The sequence below is a fragment of the Callithrix jacchus genome, chromosome 3 (genome assembly GCF_049354715.1).
Source record: "Callithrix jacchus isolate 240 chromosome 3, calJac240_pri, whole genome shotgun sequence".
NCBI classification, from domain to species: domain Eukaryota; kingdom Metazoa; phylum Chordata; class Mammalia; order Primates; family Cebidae; genus Callithrix; species Callithrix jacchus.
The window spans coordinates 106,467,327-106,485,938 of NC_133504.1; the positions used below are offsets into that span (position 1 = coordinate 106,467,327).

General features: G+C 34.6%; 1 protein-coding gene across 7 annotated transcripts in view; it reads right to left on the bottom strand.

Moving 5' to 3' along the window:
* Positions 1–18,612, bottom strand: part of CCSER1 (coiled-coil serine rich protein 1) — a 1,385,530-nt gene that overhangs the window by 437,191 nt on the left and 929,727 nt on the right. The gene's annotated exons all lie outside the window — the stretch shown is intronic.

Genomic DNA, 18,612 nt, shown 5'->3' on the forward strand with positions numbered 1-18,612 from the left:
ACAATTTTGGATTTATGTGTATGTGTGTATGAGTATGTAGCTAAGTCTTCAAATGCAGTCCCAATGCATTTCCTGCTAACCCCTAGATCTAAAGTAAAAATATAATGTTAATATATCTATTTTAAGCAATGATTGCCTACCCATCACTGAAACTGAAGATGCTGTTTAAACTTGAACTAGTACGTACAGTATATTATATGATGGTAAGCTCCTACTCTATTTCACTGACCAGCAGATCTCAGCACCCAAACATAAAGTACAATTGATAAAATACAGCAGAAGCCCGTGCAGTATACTGGTGACTATCTATAAAATAGTCAGAATTTTGTTTGCTGACAAAGGCTTTCTCTCTTTTATTAGCATACCTACTTTCCATAATATAAAAGGAGAATCCACTTAAGTTCCTAATAAGCACTATACTTAACTAAAAAAGAGTTACTCTTTTTCTTAGCAAGTTAATTTTGCCATTAAAAGTAATAGCAAAAACCACAATTACTTTTGTACCAATCTGATAAATAACAATGCATTGGAAAACACAAATTTAAAAATTTTTCATACTACCTTAAATAATTTTGAATAAAGGCAAAGTATTTCTCTATTTCTGATTAAAATGTGAATAACACAGTCATAATTATATATTTGCATTGCCAATGCATTCACCATATACATTGTACTACCAATGTAAAAGGTTAAAAAAAAAAAAAAAAAAGCAAGGCCAGGTACAGTGGGGCTCATGCCTGTAATCCCAGCACTTTGGGAGGCTGCGGTGGACGGATCATGAAGTCAGGAGATCAAGTCCTTCCTGGCCAACATGGTGAAACCCTGTCTCTACTAAAATTACAAAAAATTAGCTGGGCATGGTGGTGTGTGCCTGTAGTCCCAGCTACTCAGGAGGCTGAGGCAGGAGAATTGCTTGAACCAGGCAGACAAAGGTTGCAGTGAGCCGAGATCGTGCCACTTACTCCAGCCTGGCAACAGAGCAAGACTCTGTCTCAAAAATAAAATGGTGGTGGGGTAGGTGGGGGCAGCTTCTAAAAAAGATGCACTCGACCTATTATGTTTCTGGCTTTGTATTTAGAAATTTAAGAAGATATTATTACTGCTGTTGTGTTAAGCAGCAACAATAATAATACTGGGAGTGCAATGCTGTAGTTAACTATTTCATAGTTACAGGGAAAATAAATTACAGGATAACATTTTTTTTCCATTTGGCTATAGCATTTATATTTAAACATTTTTCACGATTTTTTCAAAAATGTTATCTCTTTATCAGTAAAACTCATTTCTTGATTGTTTAGATAAAAACACATGAACATAAATATTAATCAAGCCATTTTATTTTAAACAATAGCTTTACTATTCTCTTGACCCTAGAAATAATTCTAGAATCAACATAGCAAATCATTTATTTTTGTAAAATGTGGTATAGATTTCTGATTATATAAAATTATCTACATTTATAGAACACAGTGTGAAGAGGCTAAATTTTATGTAACAAAGAATATGAAACAAAAAATAACATTCCTTAAATGTAAAGTTTATGCTAAAAGTAAATTCTGTAGTATTTATGCTTATAGTTTTTAGCATCTAGGAGATGGATAATGGGATGCTTTTGAATTTGCGCTGATGTAGTTTAAAATCTCTAGTGTGTCACTTTCTTCTGAGTGCTCTTTAAAAAATTCTGTATCTTTCAATTTTATTTTTTTGATTGAAAAAATCATAACAAATATAGTAGCTATCTCATGTACCTGCTAAGAAGATTAAATGAGATATTATATGTACAACATTTAGCAAATGACCAGGCACAGCATATTTCAAAACAGTTGTTATTGTATTTTCTTCTCTTCTTCCTATTTTTATCATTATTACACATATATAATCAGTTAAATATAGTATCAATTTGAGGCTGGGCATGTCGCCTCATGCCTGTAATCCCAGCACTGTAGGAGGCTGAGGCAGGTGGATCACCAGAGGTTAGGAGTTTGAGCCCAGACTGGCCAACATGGTGGAACCCTGTCTCTACTAAAAAAAATACAAAAAAATTAGCTGAGCATGGTTGTGAGCACCTGTAATCCCAGCTACTCGGGAAGCTGAGGCAGGAGAATCACCCGAACCCAGGAGGTTGTAGTGAGCAGAGATCAACAACTACATTCCAGCCTGGGGGACGGGAACGAGACTCTGTCTCAAAAACAACAATTAGAAAGATCAACATGAGGCCTGGCGCCGTGGCTCAAGCCTGTAATCCCAGCACTTTGGGAGGCCAAGGTGGGTGGATCATGAGGTCAAAAGATCGAGACCATCCTGGTCAACATGGTGAAACCCCGTCTCTACTAAAAATACAAAAAATTAGCTGGGCATGGTGGCACGTGCCTGTAATCCCAGCTACTCAGGAGGCTGAGGCAGGAGAATTGCCTGAACCCAGGAGGCGGAAGTTGCGGTGAGCCGAGATCGTGCCATTGCACTCCAGGCTGGGTAACAAGAGCAAAACTCCGTCTCAAAAAAAAAAAAAGGAAAGAAAAATCAATATGAACAAAATATTGCTGTTTTTACCTTTTATTTTAAATATGCAAATTGGAAAATATTTATAAACAATAATAATATTCATATTGACTGAACACAGCTAAACATGTTTTTAGCACTCATTTCTCTTTTGATGTTCACTACATTTTTTGAGGTAGGTATTGTTTTCATAAAGCTTGTGATTAGGCTTGGTCCTTCTGTACTCTCTACTGAATACCCTCTGTATTCAATGGGGGTTCACTACTTTTGCTGATTGGGAAATTTTCAGACCTGTGGGAGCCCTGGAAATTTTACTCACAGTTCACTCTAATTATTCTTTTCTAGAAGTTATTCTTTACTTGGTCATATAGACTTTCATATTACACATGTGTAGATTGCTATTCAAACAAAGATTCTGGGGAGCCCCTATGCAGATTTCCAGAGCTCTTTGTGTAGTTCCTTCCTCTCTGGTAATCTGCCCCACAAATTCTAGCTCTTATGTTCTCTCCAAACTCAGATCTTTGTCTCTTCAACTATAAAATTTAAATATCATGAAGTTACGTTTAGACCATTCCTCTATGTAATCATGGTCTAAAAATTGCCTCCAGTCAAATTCTGGTGTTGGAATGTTCTCTTCATTTCTTTCCCTTCTCTTGGAGATTATAGTGTTTCTAAATATTTAGTCCAGTTTTCTAGCAATTAAAGCTGGAAGACAAGTCTTATAGACATAAATTCTTCATGAATAGAAACAGAATTCAAGGGAAATATTATTTTAGCTTATATTTTCAAAGGAGGAAATTGAAGCTCACAAAATTTAAATTATATGACTAAGTTCCAGATCTAGTAAGTATAAAAGTAAAACTTAAACCAGTATTTTAAGAGCCTGGATACCAAGCTCATCCTTTCATACTTAGTCAAATTTCTTTAAACTTCCATCAGTCGGAATGTTTAATGTATTACATACTTTTGAATACAAATTTATTGTAACATGAAAATCATGCATGAGTAACCATGATTCTTCAAGGAAACACAGTGATCAAAAGGAGCTGGGAATAGGCATTTAGTGAAAATGAAACCAAACCAAACAAAGCAAAAACCCACATGGCTGGAGTATGGACAAAAAGGCAAGCTTGCCAGGGTAGATAAGATGTACTGTATAAACAATGTAAAAAAGCTTGGTTGTAATTTGGGCACTAGATTATTGATGGACCAATCTTCAGGCTGAAAAACTAAAGCAGTGCATCTGATGACAAGAATTTGAGAGCCACGTAGGCAAAGAATGATGGCTCAAGAGGATTTTCCATATGATACTAGGCCTTTACACAAGATAGTGTTTCAATGGAGAAGTAAGGTATAGTGAGATTCACTAACTCTACGATCTGAGAGATGCCAAACCATAACTGATAGCAAAAATTACTCTGAGTATTAAAGCAAGACTATCTTCAAGTTGGAAGGTCAGGTGGCTTGAATGTGGAAAACTGTTAGGGAAGTATCAACTATGACTTACAACCTCTGCTAGGGAAGCTGCACAATCTTGATTTTTACACTTACTGACAGTAACTTGGTCAATTTGATTTAAAAGATCATAATGTAATATCACCTCAACTAATCAAGAAATAACATTTAACACCAGGGATACTTTAAAAATAAGTATTAATCTAAAACAACTCACTTTTATTTGTGTCCACTTATATACACCACACAATAAAAAATACTTTGTATTTTTATATTTTTATATAATATCCACTAAAACACATATTAAAATAATTCAGAAAGAAGATGTTTTAATTCTGTTCACTGAGACAATCTGTCCGATGTTTCAAAAGACTTGAAGTACACTTGAACAAATTATTCATATATATGTATGCATATGGGTTGATTCTTAATATATGATTTACAGATTTTTAATTGATTTAAAGTCCACTTTGTTATTCTCAACTATACAGATATAATATTTACCTAGCATGTTTTGAGCAAAGCATATTTAAAAATACTCTGGGGGATGTGGTTGGAAAAAGTTCATTTCCCTCAGTACACATATTTCTCACTAGAGAATATAAAATCTTTGCTTTGATCAAAATTAATCACATGAAACCAAACCAAAATGTTATAAATTATAGGTAGGAAAAAAATTACCCTAAAGCAAATGTTCTGCAATGTGCTAAATTAAGTTAGTTAGGTAAGGCAGTAAGTCAAAAAGGCTATTAACTGAAAAAAATAGTACTTCCTACCAAAATTCATCTTACATTCCAGTATCTGCATGAATTCCCTGGTAACTGTGCTGGCATATAAACCATCTCCATCTAAAGTACACAGGGAGGTGAGGGGAGAGATCTACCCCTTCATAATGACTGGAAACCCTTCTAAAACTTCTATCATGTCACAAGGATTTCCCTGCTTCCCTGTTTTTTTAAAAAAGGCAAAAATAGGCCGGGCGCGGTGGCTCACGCCTGTAATTCCAGCACTTTGGGAGGCCGAGGCGGGGGGATCACAAGGTCAAAAGATCAAGACCATCCTGGTCAACATGGTGAAACCCCGTCTCTACTCAAAATACAAAAAATTAGCTGGGCACGGTGGCATGTGCCTGTAATCCCAGCTACTCAGGAGGCTGAGGCAGGAGAATTGCCTGAACCCAGAAGGCAGAGGTTGCGGTGAGCCGAGATCGCACCATTGCACTCCAGCCTGGGTAACAAGAGCGAAACTCCGTCTCAAAAAAAAAAAAAAAAAAAAAAAGGCAAAAATATACTAATATCTCTAGATTTGATTTATTTTTTTATGACTGAAAAAATATAGATTGGACAGATGGAATAAATATTTTATTTCTAGAACTGCAGAGATTTCATTGTGATAATTTTTCTTAAAATGTTAAAAGTAGCCATGACTTAACTGGATAAAATAATAATTTATTGTTAAAAGGCTTCAAGTAACTGTGTGACTTTTTAACATTTACCTTTAGCTGTGAAGGCATAGGAAAGAACTAGATGGAATTTTAAATAACTGTAGCTCAACCTCTTCATTTTAAAGACGAGGAGGCTTGCAGCCAGGGAACTTAATTTATAAGTGGCAGTTTTGTGACTCAAACTTTGACCATTGGGTCCCATATCTAGATTTATCTTTATTTAAACAAATTGTTTTAGCAGTTCTATCATAAATCATGTCTTAAAAGCTGCATAACTTCTGGAGCATTCCTTAACCATTTCATGGGCCAGGTTCCACAGCTATAAAATTAAAATAATTTATAATATAAATGAAAGCATCTTTATAAAACACAGCCAAGTGCCTACTCCATCATTAACCACAACATGCACTGATGTTAGCAGCTTACGAGGTTGCTGCTCTTGTTGGCATTATCTAAATAAAAGACTAATTACTATTATAATTATAAAAACTAATATTTGTTGAGTGTCTTCTATGTACCAAATACTATTACAAGTGTCTTAACTGGATCAATTTAATTCTGACCATAACCTTGTTACATGTTATATTACAAAATAGCTCTTCTCACATTGGGCTGGAATGAAAATGACCTTCCAGTTGTTCTCTTTGGTTTCTGAACCGATCTCTTTAGGCAAAATTAGAGGCAACTCCTTATTAGTTTTTGCTATTGTCAGTTTCACGTTGCAATAGAAAGACAAGAGTCTGCATAAAACACTTCTGGCCTGCTTGCTTCTTACTGCCACGTTTCTTATAATATACCAGCATCGTATTAGTGACAGAAACACACTGTTGGAGGATGAGGGTAATGTTTGTGTCTCTGGGTCTTGGCTTATCTAGTAAAAAATTGATGACTGTCAGGAGGAGGATATAGAGTTTAATGGATGATCTCTGTAGAGTGTTAAAACCTAGTATCTGTAATATGTTTTAATTTTAAGACAGGTATATTGGTCCTTTTACAGGTTATTACTCTGTGTATTTCTATCTTCTCAGTGAAATCAAACTACTAAAGAAGTTAAAAAACTCCAAAAAAGTTTGAACACAGCTTATACACCTATTGTCAACTGTATTTATCATTCCTTAATTTCTGATTTTTAAAATTTACATATCTCTATTTTACTCTATCGGACTGTTGCATAAAGTTTTAATTCAGTTTCAATTTCCAATTATATCATTGATAAAAATATTTTGCTGCATATATGGAATTCTAATGTTAGTCTTACTTAGGATTCGTTTTACAGTGATAATATTGAGGAGTGTCATAGGTTTAGAGAATTGATTTAGAAATGCAGGAAGTTTCCTAAGGCTAGTTAACCTACTTCAAAACTGCACTAATCCATTCTTACACATAAATACAGTCTTCCTTTTAAGTTAATAAATACAGCTTAAATATTTGTAATTCTTTTATCTCTTTTTTTAGCCATTATATTGAAAAAATATTTTCCTCCTAGGCTATGTTGAAATTTAAGTCACAGGGAATTTTGTAAAGCACATATTTGAAAATTTTATGAAGTTCATCAGGATGTGGGCTAAAACTTATTATAATACAAAGAACAGCCAAATGTCAAAATTTATCAAACTATACATTTTTCTTTTCTTCTTTCTAAATTAGTTCTATTCATCTTTGAAAGTCTATACTGTAATAATCCATTCACTGGAAGCATTGAATTGTTCTTCATGTCCCATTTTAAAAAAGAATGTATGCCATTATTTTCAGGCACTTAACCATTCTTCATTTTTAAGGTTCTCTTTGTAAAAGTGGAAAATTCTCACTTATTGTCTTAAGCAATATTGTAACTATACCAAAGGATTCTTCTAAATGTACACATATGTGTGTAAGAGAAACATTTACGTTTTGAGTCTAACTAGGTGCCAGTCACTATGCAGTGCATATTACATGGATTATTTTTATATAATTTTATATAATTTTTTATTCCTCACAATTACAGTATGTTGCCATTACTAATTCCCATTTTGCCATAGAAAAACTGAGGCAAGGAAAGTTTACCTTCCTAAGGAGATACAGCTAAAAGAAAGTAGAGTTGAATATTGAGCCCAGAGTATCTCATTACAGAGCTACTTTTGGAACCATTACACATACTACCTCCAAAAGTAACTATTACTTTATTTGTATGTGTGTTGAGATGACTAACTGACATGATTTGGTTAAGGGTTTAGTAAATGAGTGACTGAGTAACCTATTAAATGAGTAAGCCTAATTTCAGAACTATATTAACGTTCAAGAGATCAAGCTAAACCATGTCACTTTTACCAACTGAAGAAGTGAATGCAAGATAATAAATGATTGGCTTTGAATTCATTTAGATTTGGAAATAACTGTGAAAAAAAGTTAAGTAAATGACATTGAATTCCAGAAGGCCTGATTCCTTGGGAAAAAATGTGAAATTCAATTGAAGTATTTCCTGGGGCAGACAAAGATTAAAAGAAAATTAATGCTACTCTATGGGCAAAAATAACATTTCATGGAGTGTGTCTGTGATTATTGTTGCTTTAGGCTAACTAAAATATTAAACTAGATTAGCACTTCCATGCCCCCAGTTTTCTAGCAGTTCTCATCTTGGTATGTTGCATAAGTTAAATTCCTTCTGCTCCAGGGACTTGGGTCATCATATTTTATGAGGTTTGATATAGTATAGTTCATCCTGAAACTAGATTACTTTTAGCATTTCCGACATTCATAGCTGGGTGGTTGTTTCTGACGGTGTTTTCCATTTCAGATATGAAACGAATCAACAATATAGACTTTTTACTCATACTTTATGTGGTATTATTTCTAACAATTTGATTGTTAATCTAATTTTTAAATAGGATGTCAAAGACACACTTTCAAAAAACAAGAAACTCTAAATATTGTCAATGAAAGGCATGCTGATTTAGCATGCAATCATGATGATAAACAGTGTGAATTTAAACATGTAAGAACATGACTAGCACTTAATGTGTGACATGTCACATCATACAGCAATTTTGCTATTTGAAAAATCAATCTATCTAGTATGCTATATTTCATATTCATACCATAGATCATAAAAAGAGAGCATATACTCAAATAGGTAAAAGGAATATTAATAGCTAGCCTATGGTTATTTACATATGAATCTATTGTCTGTCTGTCTGTCTATCATGTCTGTCTCTGTCTCTCTATACACCAACTCCATCAATCTATTGCAACATTCTTGATAGTTCTTAACATGCCAAGCATTCTTCCACCACAGGCCTCTGAACTAGATGTTCATCCTGCCTGGAATGCTCTTCGCCTAGGTATCTGCATAGCCAACTCCTATGGCTTCTCAAATCTTTCCTTCTATCTCTCTCTCTCAGTGAGGACTACTTTACCACTCTATAGTCTTCTGCCTACTCCACTTCTAGGCATGCTTAAAATATTTTAACATACTGTATACATTTATTATTATTGTGTATTATTGTCTTTCCATGTTAGAATAAAAGTACCTTGAAGACAGGATTCTTTGTTTTTATGTTTCTAAATTGTACCAACTGCCCAAACAGTGCTTGGTACACGATGCTAGGTTCTAAATAAGTACTTAGATATTTGTGAAATGAATGGGATATTTACTTTTCTAATCATCCATGTATCTAGTTTTATGAAATTTGCACTATAATTATTTATATCTGTAAGTAATATAAGTAGTGTTCACTTTGGAGATCATACAAAATAAACTTATTCAAGTTAAGCCAACAAAAATATAATATTTCATCTATAATTTTAAGAGATTCATCATTTTCTTATAGCACTGTTTATAATACCACAGAAAGTGTATCATCATGTTTTTCTATTAAATGCTAAGCAATCAGTGACAAATATTTTATTTTTTTAAATTGTGAATTTCAGACTGTCCCATAGAGTGGCAGTTCCCAACCTTTTTGGCACCAGGTTGGGAATTTTTACAGTTCTGTAAAAGACATTTTTTTCCACCACTGGGGTGATGATGGTTTTGGGATGAAATTGTTCAACCTCAGATCATCAGGCATTAGATTCTCATAAGGAGTACCCAACCTGGACTCCTCGTATATGCAGTTCACAACGGGGTTTGTGCTCTTCTAAGAATCGAATGCAGCTGCTGATCTGACAGGAGGCAGAAGTCAGGCTGTAATGCTCATTTGCCCATTGATCATTTCCTGCTGTGCAGCCTGATTCTTAACAGGCCATGGACAAGCACAGTCCGTGGCCTAGGGGTTGGGGACTGCCATAGAGCACAATTCTTGACAGGCCAGTGTCCCCATTCTACCAAGATAATAATTATTTCAGGATGAAATAACTAACTAACTAAATAACTACTAAATAAATAACTAAATAACTAAAATGAAATAAAAATAAACTGAATTAAAATCAAGAGGATGGATTACAAGTATCACAATACCAAGAGTAATTATTTAGTTTTAACATAATTTTTAAAAATTAAAAAAGGCACTGGACACAGTGGTTCATGCCTGTAATCCCAGTACTTTGGGATCCAAGGCCAGTGGATCACGAGGTCAGGAGTTCAAAGCCAGCCTGCCCAGCATGGTGAAACCCCATCTCTACCAAAAATATGAAAAACTAGCCAAGTGTGGTGGTGGGCACCTGTAATCCTAGCTACTCAGAAGGCTGAGGCAGGAGAATTGCTTGAACCTGGGAGGGGGAGGTTGCAGTGAGCTGAAATTGCATCATTGCTCTTCAGCCTGGGTGACAGAACAAGACCCTGTCTTGGAAAAAAAAAAAAATTAAAAAGGCTTAAGAAAGCCTGACTCTATATTATCAATTGAGAACAACAAATTTAAAATGGTAAAATTATATATAATCACATACATACAATAAATTCTAAATGGCATTCAATGGGTTTCTGTATCTTTTCTACTAAAGAGATTCTGTACCAGCTGTTCCCTTCTTTTACTGATCTCTCCCCAGAACCTTTTCAAGGTGACAGGTCATCCCTTTACCCTTCAAGTATCAGTTTGCATTTCCTATGTCAAATGACTTTCATGAGCATTGATTCTAAAATAGACATCAAGTTGTTTATTGTCACATCACTCAATTTTAATTTTCTGCTCAGGATTTGCCATTGAAAAATATTTTTCATATTAATTAATTTATTATTTTGTGTACTGGCTATTTCTTCTCACCAGATGGTAAAGTCTATAACAGTATGTTCATTTTGTAGAACTTTATATCCCCAGTAGTTAGAACAGTGTCTGGCACTTAGTAGATGCTAAACAAATATTAAATGAACTGAATAAGTTTCTATAATTACTGTAAGATAATATTTATCCTTTTAACTAACATGCTACTAACATATTGAGTATAATATTAACCATTCAAATTCATTCCGAAAAAAAAGTGAAATTAATAAATTGGTTCTTTTCTCTCACTAACCTTGGGCAAATCACCAAAATCTCTGATACTGCATTTCTTTTCCAGGAAAATTAGTAAACTAAACTAGGTAATCTTGAATATCTCTATTGGCTATAAAATTCTAGGATTTTATCTTTTAGAAAATCAAATTTTTTATTTTTCATTTATTTATTTATTTATTGAGTCTTGCTCTAACCTCCCAGGTGAGAGTGCACTGGTGTGATACCAGCTCTCTGCAACCTCTGCCTCCCAGTTTCAAGTGATTCTCCTGCCTCAGCCTCCCTAGTAACTGGAGTTACAGGTGCATGCCACCACTCCCAGCTAATTTTTATATTTTTTGTAGAGATAGGGTTTTACAAGGCTGGTCTCAAACTCCTGACCTCAGGTGATCTGCCTGCCTCAGTCTCCCAAAGTACTGGAATTACAGGCTTGAGCCACCAGGCCTGGCTGAAAATAAAATTTTTTTAAATCTCTTCATTTTAATATTTGAGCATTGTTACCTAAACAATTTCAACTAGATAATTGTGTCAAAATATAAAGATTGTGCCCTTTACCTGTATCAAACTACGATTAGAGTCTGAATGTCCCCCCCCTTTTTTTTTTCAGCCTGTTGCCCAGGCTGGAGTGCAGTGGTGCCATCTTAGCTCACTGCAACCTCCGCCTCCCAGGTGCAAGCAATTCTCCTGCCTCAGCCTCATGAGGAGCTGGTATTACAGGCATGCATCATCACACTTGGCTAGTTTTGTATGTTTAGTAGAGATGGGGTTTCTCCATGTTGGTCAGGCTGGTCTCGAACTCCTGACCTCAGGCAATCAACCCACTCTGGCCTCCCAAAGTGCTGGAATTATAGGCATGAGCTACTGAGCCTGGTCTCAATGCTTTACTTTAAAAGTTTCCTTCAATTCTTTTAAGAGTACTCTAAAATATTAAACAAGTAACCAGTGCTAGCCTGAAAGTGCATTATTTTACCTTTGCTGTAGATAATAATTATTAAAAAATATAAAGTATCTTGTAAACTGGCATAGCTTTCAGTATATCAAGTTCCTACTTTTAAATGTAGTATTCATAATGTACAACTACATATTGTCTGAAAAACTCTATTGAAGACTCAATATTAAACAAATAAATCAGATTGTGTTAAAATCCACTGCTGGAAATCTTACTTTATTAAATGTGTTTATTTCTGTTATTATTAATTTCTAGGAACAGCAAAATGTAAGAAAAAAGGGTAGTCTCAGACTGCAAGTCAGAAAATGCACCATGAATTACATTTTTATCTCAAAGATCAATGTTTCATAATTTTGACAGATCAGAGTCTCGTAATGTAACTTAATGTCCTCTCAAACCTACAGACCTAACTGAAAATAAAATGACCATTTTTATTTCTCTATACTATCTACTCCAATTTAACTCCTTTTGCATCATGAATTTCTGGGAATAGGAGCCCACTAGGAAATCCATGCACATTAAGAAGAGAATATTATAACTAATTGAGTCTATTTTAATTCTCCCTATCTAGTAATAACATAACATCTTTCAAATATCAGGTGATGCTTTAAATATACAATTTGCTCTCATTAGATTTCCATTCAAACTAGCACATTTATTTGTTATAGTAAGGAGGAGCTAATTAAATAAATTCCAAGGCTATGTCTAACAAGTTAGCCAGGATGTACCAGTGGAGAAGATAGATTTTGAAATTAAATCTGTGTATTAACTTAAATGATACTATTCTCATTCAACATAGAAACGATAGGCACTGTTCCTCATGAAATAGCAATCCAACCACTGCTTAGAGGCCTAGATTACTCTCTATAGCAAAGAATTCATTAGAAAAGGTATTCTCTAATAATAACTTCAAACTGCTTTTTAGGTTTTCCAAACAGGAGCACAGAAACTTGTGAGAAACATAGAGGCTCCTTAGGACCTCCTTTTTACCTACCTGCTCCACCATCACAAAGGGTACAATTTAACTAAAAGAAGAAGGATGGGGTGGGTGCAGTGGCTCATGCCTGTAATCCCAGTACTTTGGGATACTGAAGTGGAAGGATCATTTGAGCCCAGAAGTTCGAGACCAATCTAGGCAACATAGTGAGATCCAGCCTCTAGGAAAAAAAAAAACAGAAAGTTATCCAGGGGTGGTAGGGCAGGCCTACAGTCCTAGCTTCTCAAGAAGCTAAGAAGGGAAGACTGTTTGAGCCTAGAGTTTCAAGCCTGCAGTCAGCTACGATGGCAGCACTGTACTCCAGCTTGGGTAACAAAGTGAGAACCTGTCTCAGCGAAAAAAAACGATGAGACAAATGTCTTAACGTTGCAATGTTTGTGTCAGCATATACAGTCTTTCCACTAAAAGTCATTTTACCAACACACTAGCCTTTATTTTCTAGCTTATTCATTCCACAAGTGTTTTCTGAATGCTGACTGTGGGCAGGACCTATTCTATGTGCTGGGTCGAAAAACACAAGGTCTTTCTCATGCTGCTTACCCTGATATTCTACAAATAGATCCTTTTATATAAAGACATAGATTGTTAGCATTAAAAGCAACCTCAAGAATTATTTAGCCCACTCCCCTTTACTTTATCTGTGAGAAATTGAAAGCTAGAGATAGGAAATACAATTTCTGAAGATTTCAAGCTAGTTGGTAAAGGTCCATAGTAAATATGATATCAGTATTTGTTCTACTTCTCCAGTTATACAGAAGAATAATTATCTATTCATATCAGCTTTGTAAAATGTTACTTTCTCCTTATTTTTTCACTATGCTCTGGTTATTCTTTTACTGTGATATGGATGATCTGATTGAGAATTACACTTTTTAGTTTGCCCTTTACTGAGTCACCTTCCATTTCAAGTTGTTTAATTGTTGTCTAACGCCATAGGAACAATCTTGGCTGTGAAGGAGGCCAGGTGAATCCCCAAGGTTTACTGCTCTGTGCTTCATTTCTCTTCTGTCGCTAACTGTGAGACCATTTGGCAACAGTTGACTCACAGCCTTAAGATAATTAGCTTTTCTGAGAATGGCTTGGATTTTAACAAGGAAAGTATTCAACCTTTGTTTCAAGACTGAATTCTATTATTTGTAGAATGTGACCCATTTTGGTGACTCTTTGATATTTTTGAAAAATGTTTACCTAAATAATGTCCTGAAACAAGTGATCTCCCTGTGTCTGACTTCTGAATTATTTCTAATACTATCCCAAGCACATCTTGCTCCAATTAAAAGAAATAAGAAAAACTTGATGGGAAAATGTATTACAAGTTAGGTATAAAATGAAAAGAAATTTTTAATTAAAGTGGACGAATAATGTTTGATACAATAATTACACACTACATATAATTTCATTTTTGTAGATATAAGTACACTTAGCACTTGGCATTTAGAATAAATTAGTACATATTGAATCTAACAGTGTTTTCGTAACATTTTAATTCAGTCATATTAATGTAAGAAGCCATATTCAAATATGAATTCTAAAATAATGACAATAAAATTTTCAGTATGATTGGGTGAAAAATTATTTATAATTTCTACATATGAATATGTATCAGCTAATAGCTAGGTCCACTGAAATTGAAAAGCTTTTTATTAAAAAATGAAATACAGGGCAGGGTGCACTGGCTCACACCTGTAATCCCAGAATTTTGGGAGGCTGGGGCAGGTGGATCATGAGGTCAGGAGTTCAAGAACAGCCTGGTCAGTATGGTGAAACCCCGTCTTCACTAAAAAATACAAAAATTACTTGGGCATGGTGGCACATGCCTGTAGTCCCAGCTACTCAGGAGGTGGAGGCAAAAGAATCACTGGAACCCGGGAGGCAGAGTTTGCAGTGAGCTGAGATCACGCCACTGTACTCCAGTATGGGTGACAGAGTGAGATTCCCTCTCAAAAAATGAAATAAAGTAAAAATAAATAAATAAAATACAAATCCTCGAGGAATTTGTTTAAACATACCAGAACAACCAGATAAGGTCTTAGTAATTTTTGTATTGTCCGTTATTCTACAGATAAAAGCACAAAAACTAAATCCATATAGAACATTAAAAAACAAGTGTTATCACATTATTTTCCAACATTGTATAAACAATTTGCTGCTTACTACCCGATGGGATAATGATTCCTCTTTTTTTGATAGAAATTAGGTGAATTCATAGGGGATTTCCCTTTGGTATTAATTTCCCAATTCTAACCTTGTCTATAATGGATATCATAATAATTAATCGTAATGGTAATGATAGGAATATAACTTATGCCACTATATTAATTATATAATAATGTACATCATTGTTTCATACAATATTATACCAATTTACTCAATATTTCCCAATATATTCTATATTAATTGCTCCTTATTTGTCCCTAATAACAAGTGTCATTGTACCAGCTTTGCTATAGAAATCTTTAAGGATGAAGGATCTCAAATACCATTTCTTCCTGGAGCTTTCTTAAATGTTCTTAAAAAGAACTCACATTCCCTTTCCTTATACTTCCCTAATCCTTTGAACATTTATTAAAGCTTTTAACATGGCCTGAGACCACTATGGTTTTAGGTTTACAAGGCACAATAAGTTTTTTATTTAATAGTATACTGACAGGACTGTCAAACCTGCCTTAATGAATGTGTGTTCTTCAGTTATATGTAACCATCTGGATTTTTACTGTCCTTACAATATAAGCCAAATTCTGAAGAAAAACAAAAGAAAACCCAGCCTTAGAATATCAGAATTATTCTACTGATAACAAGATATTTGGTGCTCTTTCTCTTACTGTGACTTTATATCCTGTTTCAAAATTCTGCTATGTTCCTCTGTCCCCTATGTATCGCCCTGAAAACCAGACAGAAGAAAGTTACCATAGGAGGTCTGAAACTACTTTTTAGTGGGGCCTGCTTGTAGGGCTGTTCCTTGGCTGGTGTCCAGCAATGTGGCTTTTGAAGTTCCCTACACTGATAAAGCTGTTTTGTTTGCCTGAGACACTGATTTAGCTGTATCAGCCTGATTTATAGTAAACACCTGCTTTCGTTCTGGGAGTCTGGAATTTCAGTGATTGTGGCTGATTCACATAGGCAGAGAATACCTGTATGACCAATCCCTAGCAAAAACCTTGAACTCAGTCGACAGCAGACACTTCTAGGCAGAAACACTGTGTATGTGTTGCTGTATTTAATTGCTGGAAGGAAGAACACATTCTGTGTAGCCCCTCCTGAGGGAAAGGATTTTCTGAATCATGTGCATGAATTCCTCCAGACTTTGCTGGATGTGTCTCTTCTCTTGCTGAGCCTGTTGTGTAGCCTTTCACCCTAATAAGCCATGGCTGACAATACAATGCCTGTGAGTTATCAGAGTCTTTCTAGTGAATCAGCAAATATGTGGCTATTCTTGGGACTCATGGTATGGGAGAAAACTACTTGGATTCTTTCTTATTACTTCTTTTGGCAATCTTCTTCCAGTCATTGGGAAACTATTATCACAAAAGCTGAATAACCCAATGTTACACAGAAAAAAAATAATGTTTCCCTATATCTTCTAACTTTCTTCTTCAGCAATTCCTACTTGTTCACAGCAATGGCATAGTTTAAACAAGGCTTTGCCTAGTTAAAAGAAGGGACAGTGAAAGAAAAGATAAGAAAACTATTTTAAAAAAGATTAAGTTGTGTTTCAAAAGATAATGTGAGGTAATGTAGTAGAAAGAAAATATTACTGGATTTTATGATCAACTTACTATCCTGACATTTCCCAGACATGAGACCTTAGGGAAATCATGCAGTGTCATGGGAACAAATTTGAAGTATGTAAAATGGAATAATAAAACTTTTCCAGCACTCTTGAAGGGATGTTGAGATCAAGTAAATTCAATTGTGTGAAATATAGCTGAACATTATTACATTTACTTAGGATTTAGTTCCATTCAATTCCTATATCTCCATGCAAGATTAGAAGTATACTGCCCTTCACCCTCACTTTGGGGAACATAAGGAAAACCAAATAAGAAAACAAGTCAAGATAAATAGCAACTGCTTAAGAATAATAAAATAAATCATAAGCATATTTTTAATGCACCAGTAAGTTTCCTTAGGAAACATCTAATTCAACTTAAAAAGTTTGATTATTACCACGCAAGAATCTCTTATTTTCTTCTCCAAATTTGTATGTTAAAGAATGATAATGATAATAGTAATTGCCATAATCTCTATTAAGTGTATGTCATGAGCCAAGCACTAAGTTGCTAAGTACTTCCCATGCCTTATCTCATTTAATCCTTAGAGATTAGACATTACTATTATCCAAAATTTATAGATGAAGTAATGAGACTTTGCAAAGTTACAGCTCGTCTCTATCTAAGCAAGGATTCAGCAAAGTAGAGGGGCACTGTTTTAGCAAAATTCTTTACTAATACTATAGCATTTTCTCATTGTCTTTGCTTTGGAACACAAAACTTCAAGATGTTCTATTTTACTTGAAAGTAACTTTTCATGACATAGCTAGATACCTGTTTTTCACTTTAAAACAATGTATTTTTCATAATATGAATGTGAATATTACTTGATCTCTCAATGTACTCTGAGTACTAACTTATGCTCAAATAAATCATGGTTATTCAGGAATTTTGCTATTCAAAATGTCTATATACATTAGTATATGTAAACAAAAAACAATAAAACAAGGTATAACAATAGTAAGGGGTATGTAATATTTGGGAATCTATACCAGAAATGATATTTGTGGGTTGTTTTCTTTTTCTCCTTGTGAGATGACAAAAGAATCATTTTATTAAAGATAGAGATCTTCAAATGAAGAGTCAAGGAACACTAGAATAAGTTTGCTCTAGCATAAATAAATGGCAGAAAACAGCTTTACATAAATGGTGTTCTGAGGACTAAAATGTTAATATTAATTTGCTTGACTTGCAGGTGTAGGTAAGCTCAAGAGAAGGGCAAAAGTGTTTTAATGTGGTGTACCTATGAGCCAGTCCAAACCAGCACTCCAGGGACTGCCTTGTTTCAGGAAAATATACAGGGACCAAAGAAGGTTAGGACCTAAAACTACAGTATTAAAAGATACAATCTGAGAAGTCATTATCTAAAATGAGTCCTGAAGTTGGGTATCACCACCCTGCAGGGACAGAGTGAATCAGCACAATAAGCCAGATCAGCAAGGCAACATCAAGGATCTGTTGAACTTGCGTAACTAAGCATGAATGACACACACTGCAAGATAGAAGGAATCATTAGCAGGGATGCAAGGAGAAATTTGAGTGTTCCCTCTGCATGGATGAGGGAATCAAATTGATCCTTTTTAGGATTATAAACTCTGAAGTAGCTTGAATACTTAATGGAAGGCAAAGTAACCCAGCGTTACTAAACTTTCTGCTAATTGCAGTTATTTTGGGAAAAAGATGAGACAATGTTTGCGGCCTTTTTTTTTTTTTAATGAGTAAATGTGGTGTTTTTAAGTATGCTACATCAACAGTAGAACAAGAGAACAGAAATGTACTAAGATTCTCTATGTCAAGGATAATAGCTTATCTATTTCCCATAGTAAATTGTTTCCTCAGAACGAATTGGAGTCACCACTCCACCTAAATACCAACTTCCATATGAATCTAATTACATGAACTTTCTTTACCTCTACTTAATAACTAAATATTTATCAAATACTTACCGTGTTCTAGGAATTTGTCTATGTTGTGCTACATTGAGGAACAAAACAGGTAAAACCTCTACCCTAAGGACCTTATATTACACCACAGGTGAAAAAAAATAAATTATTAATTGTACACAAAAATATTTTCTTATTCAAATTATAATA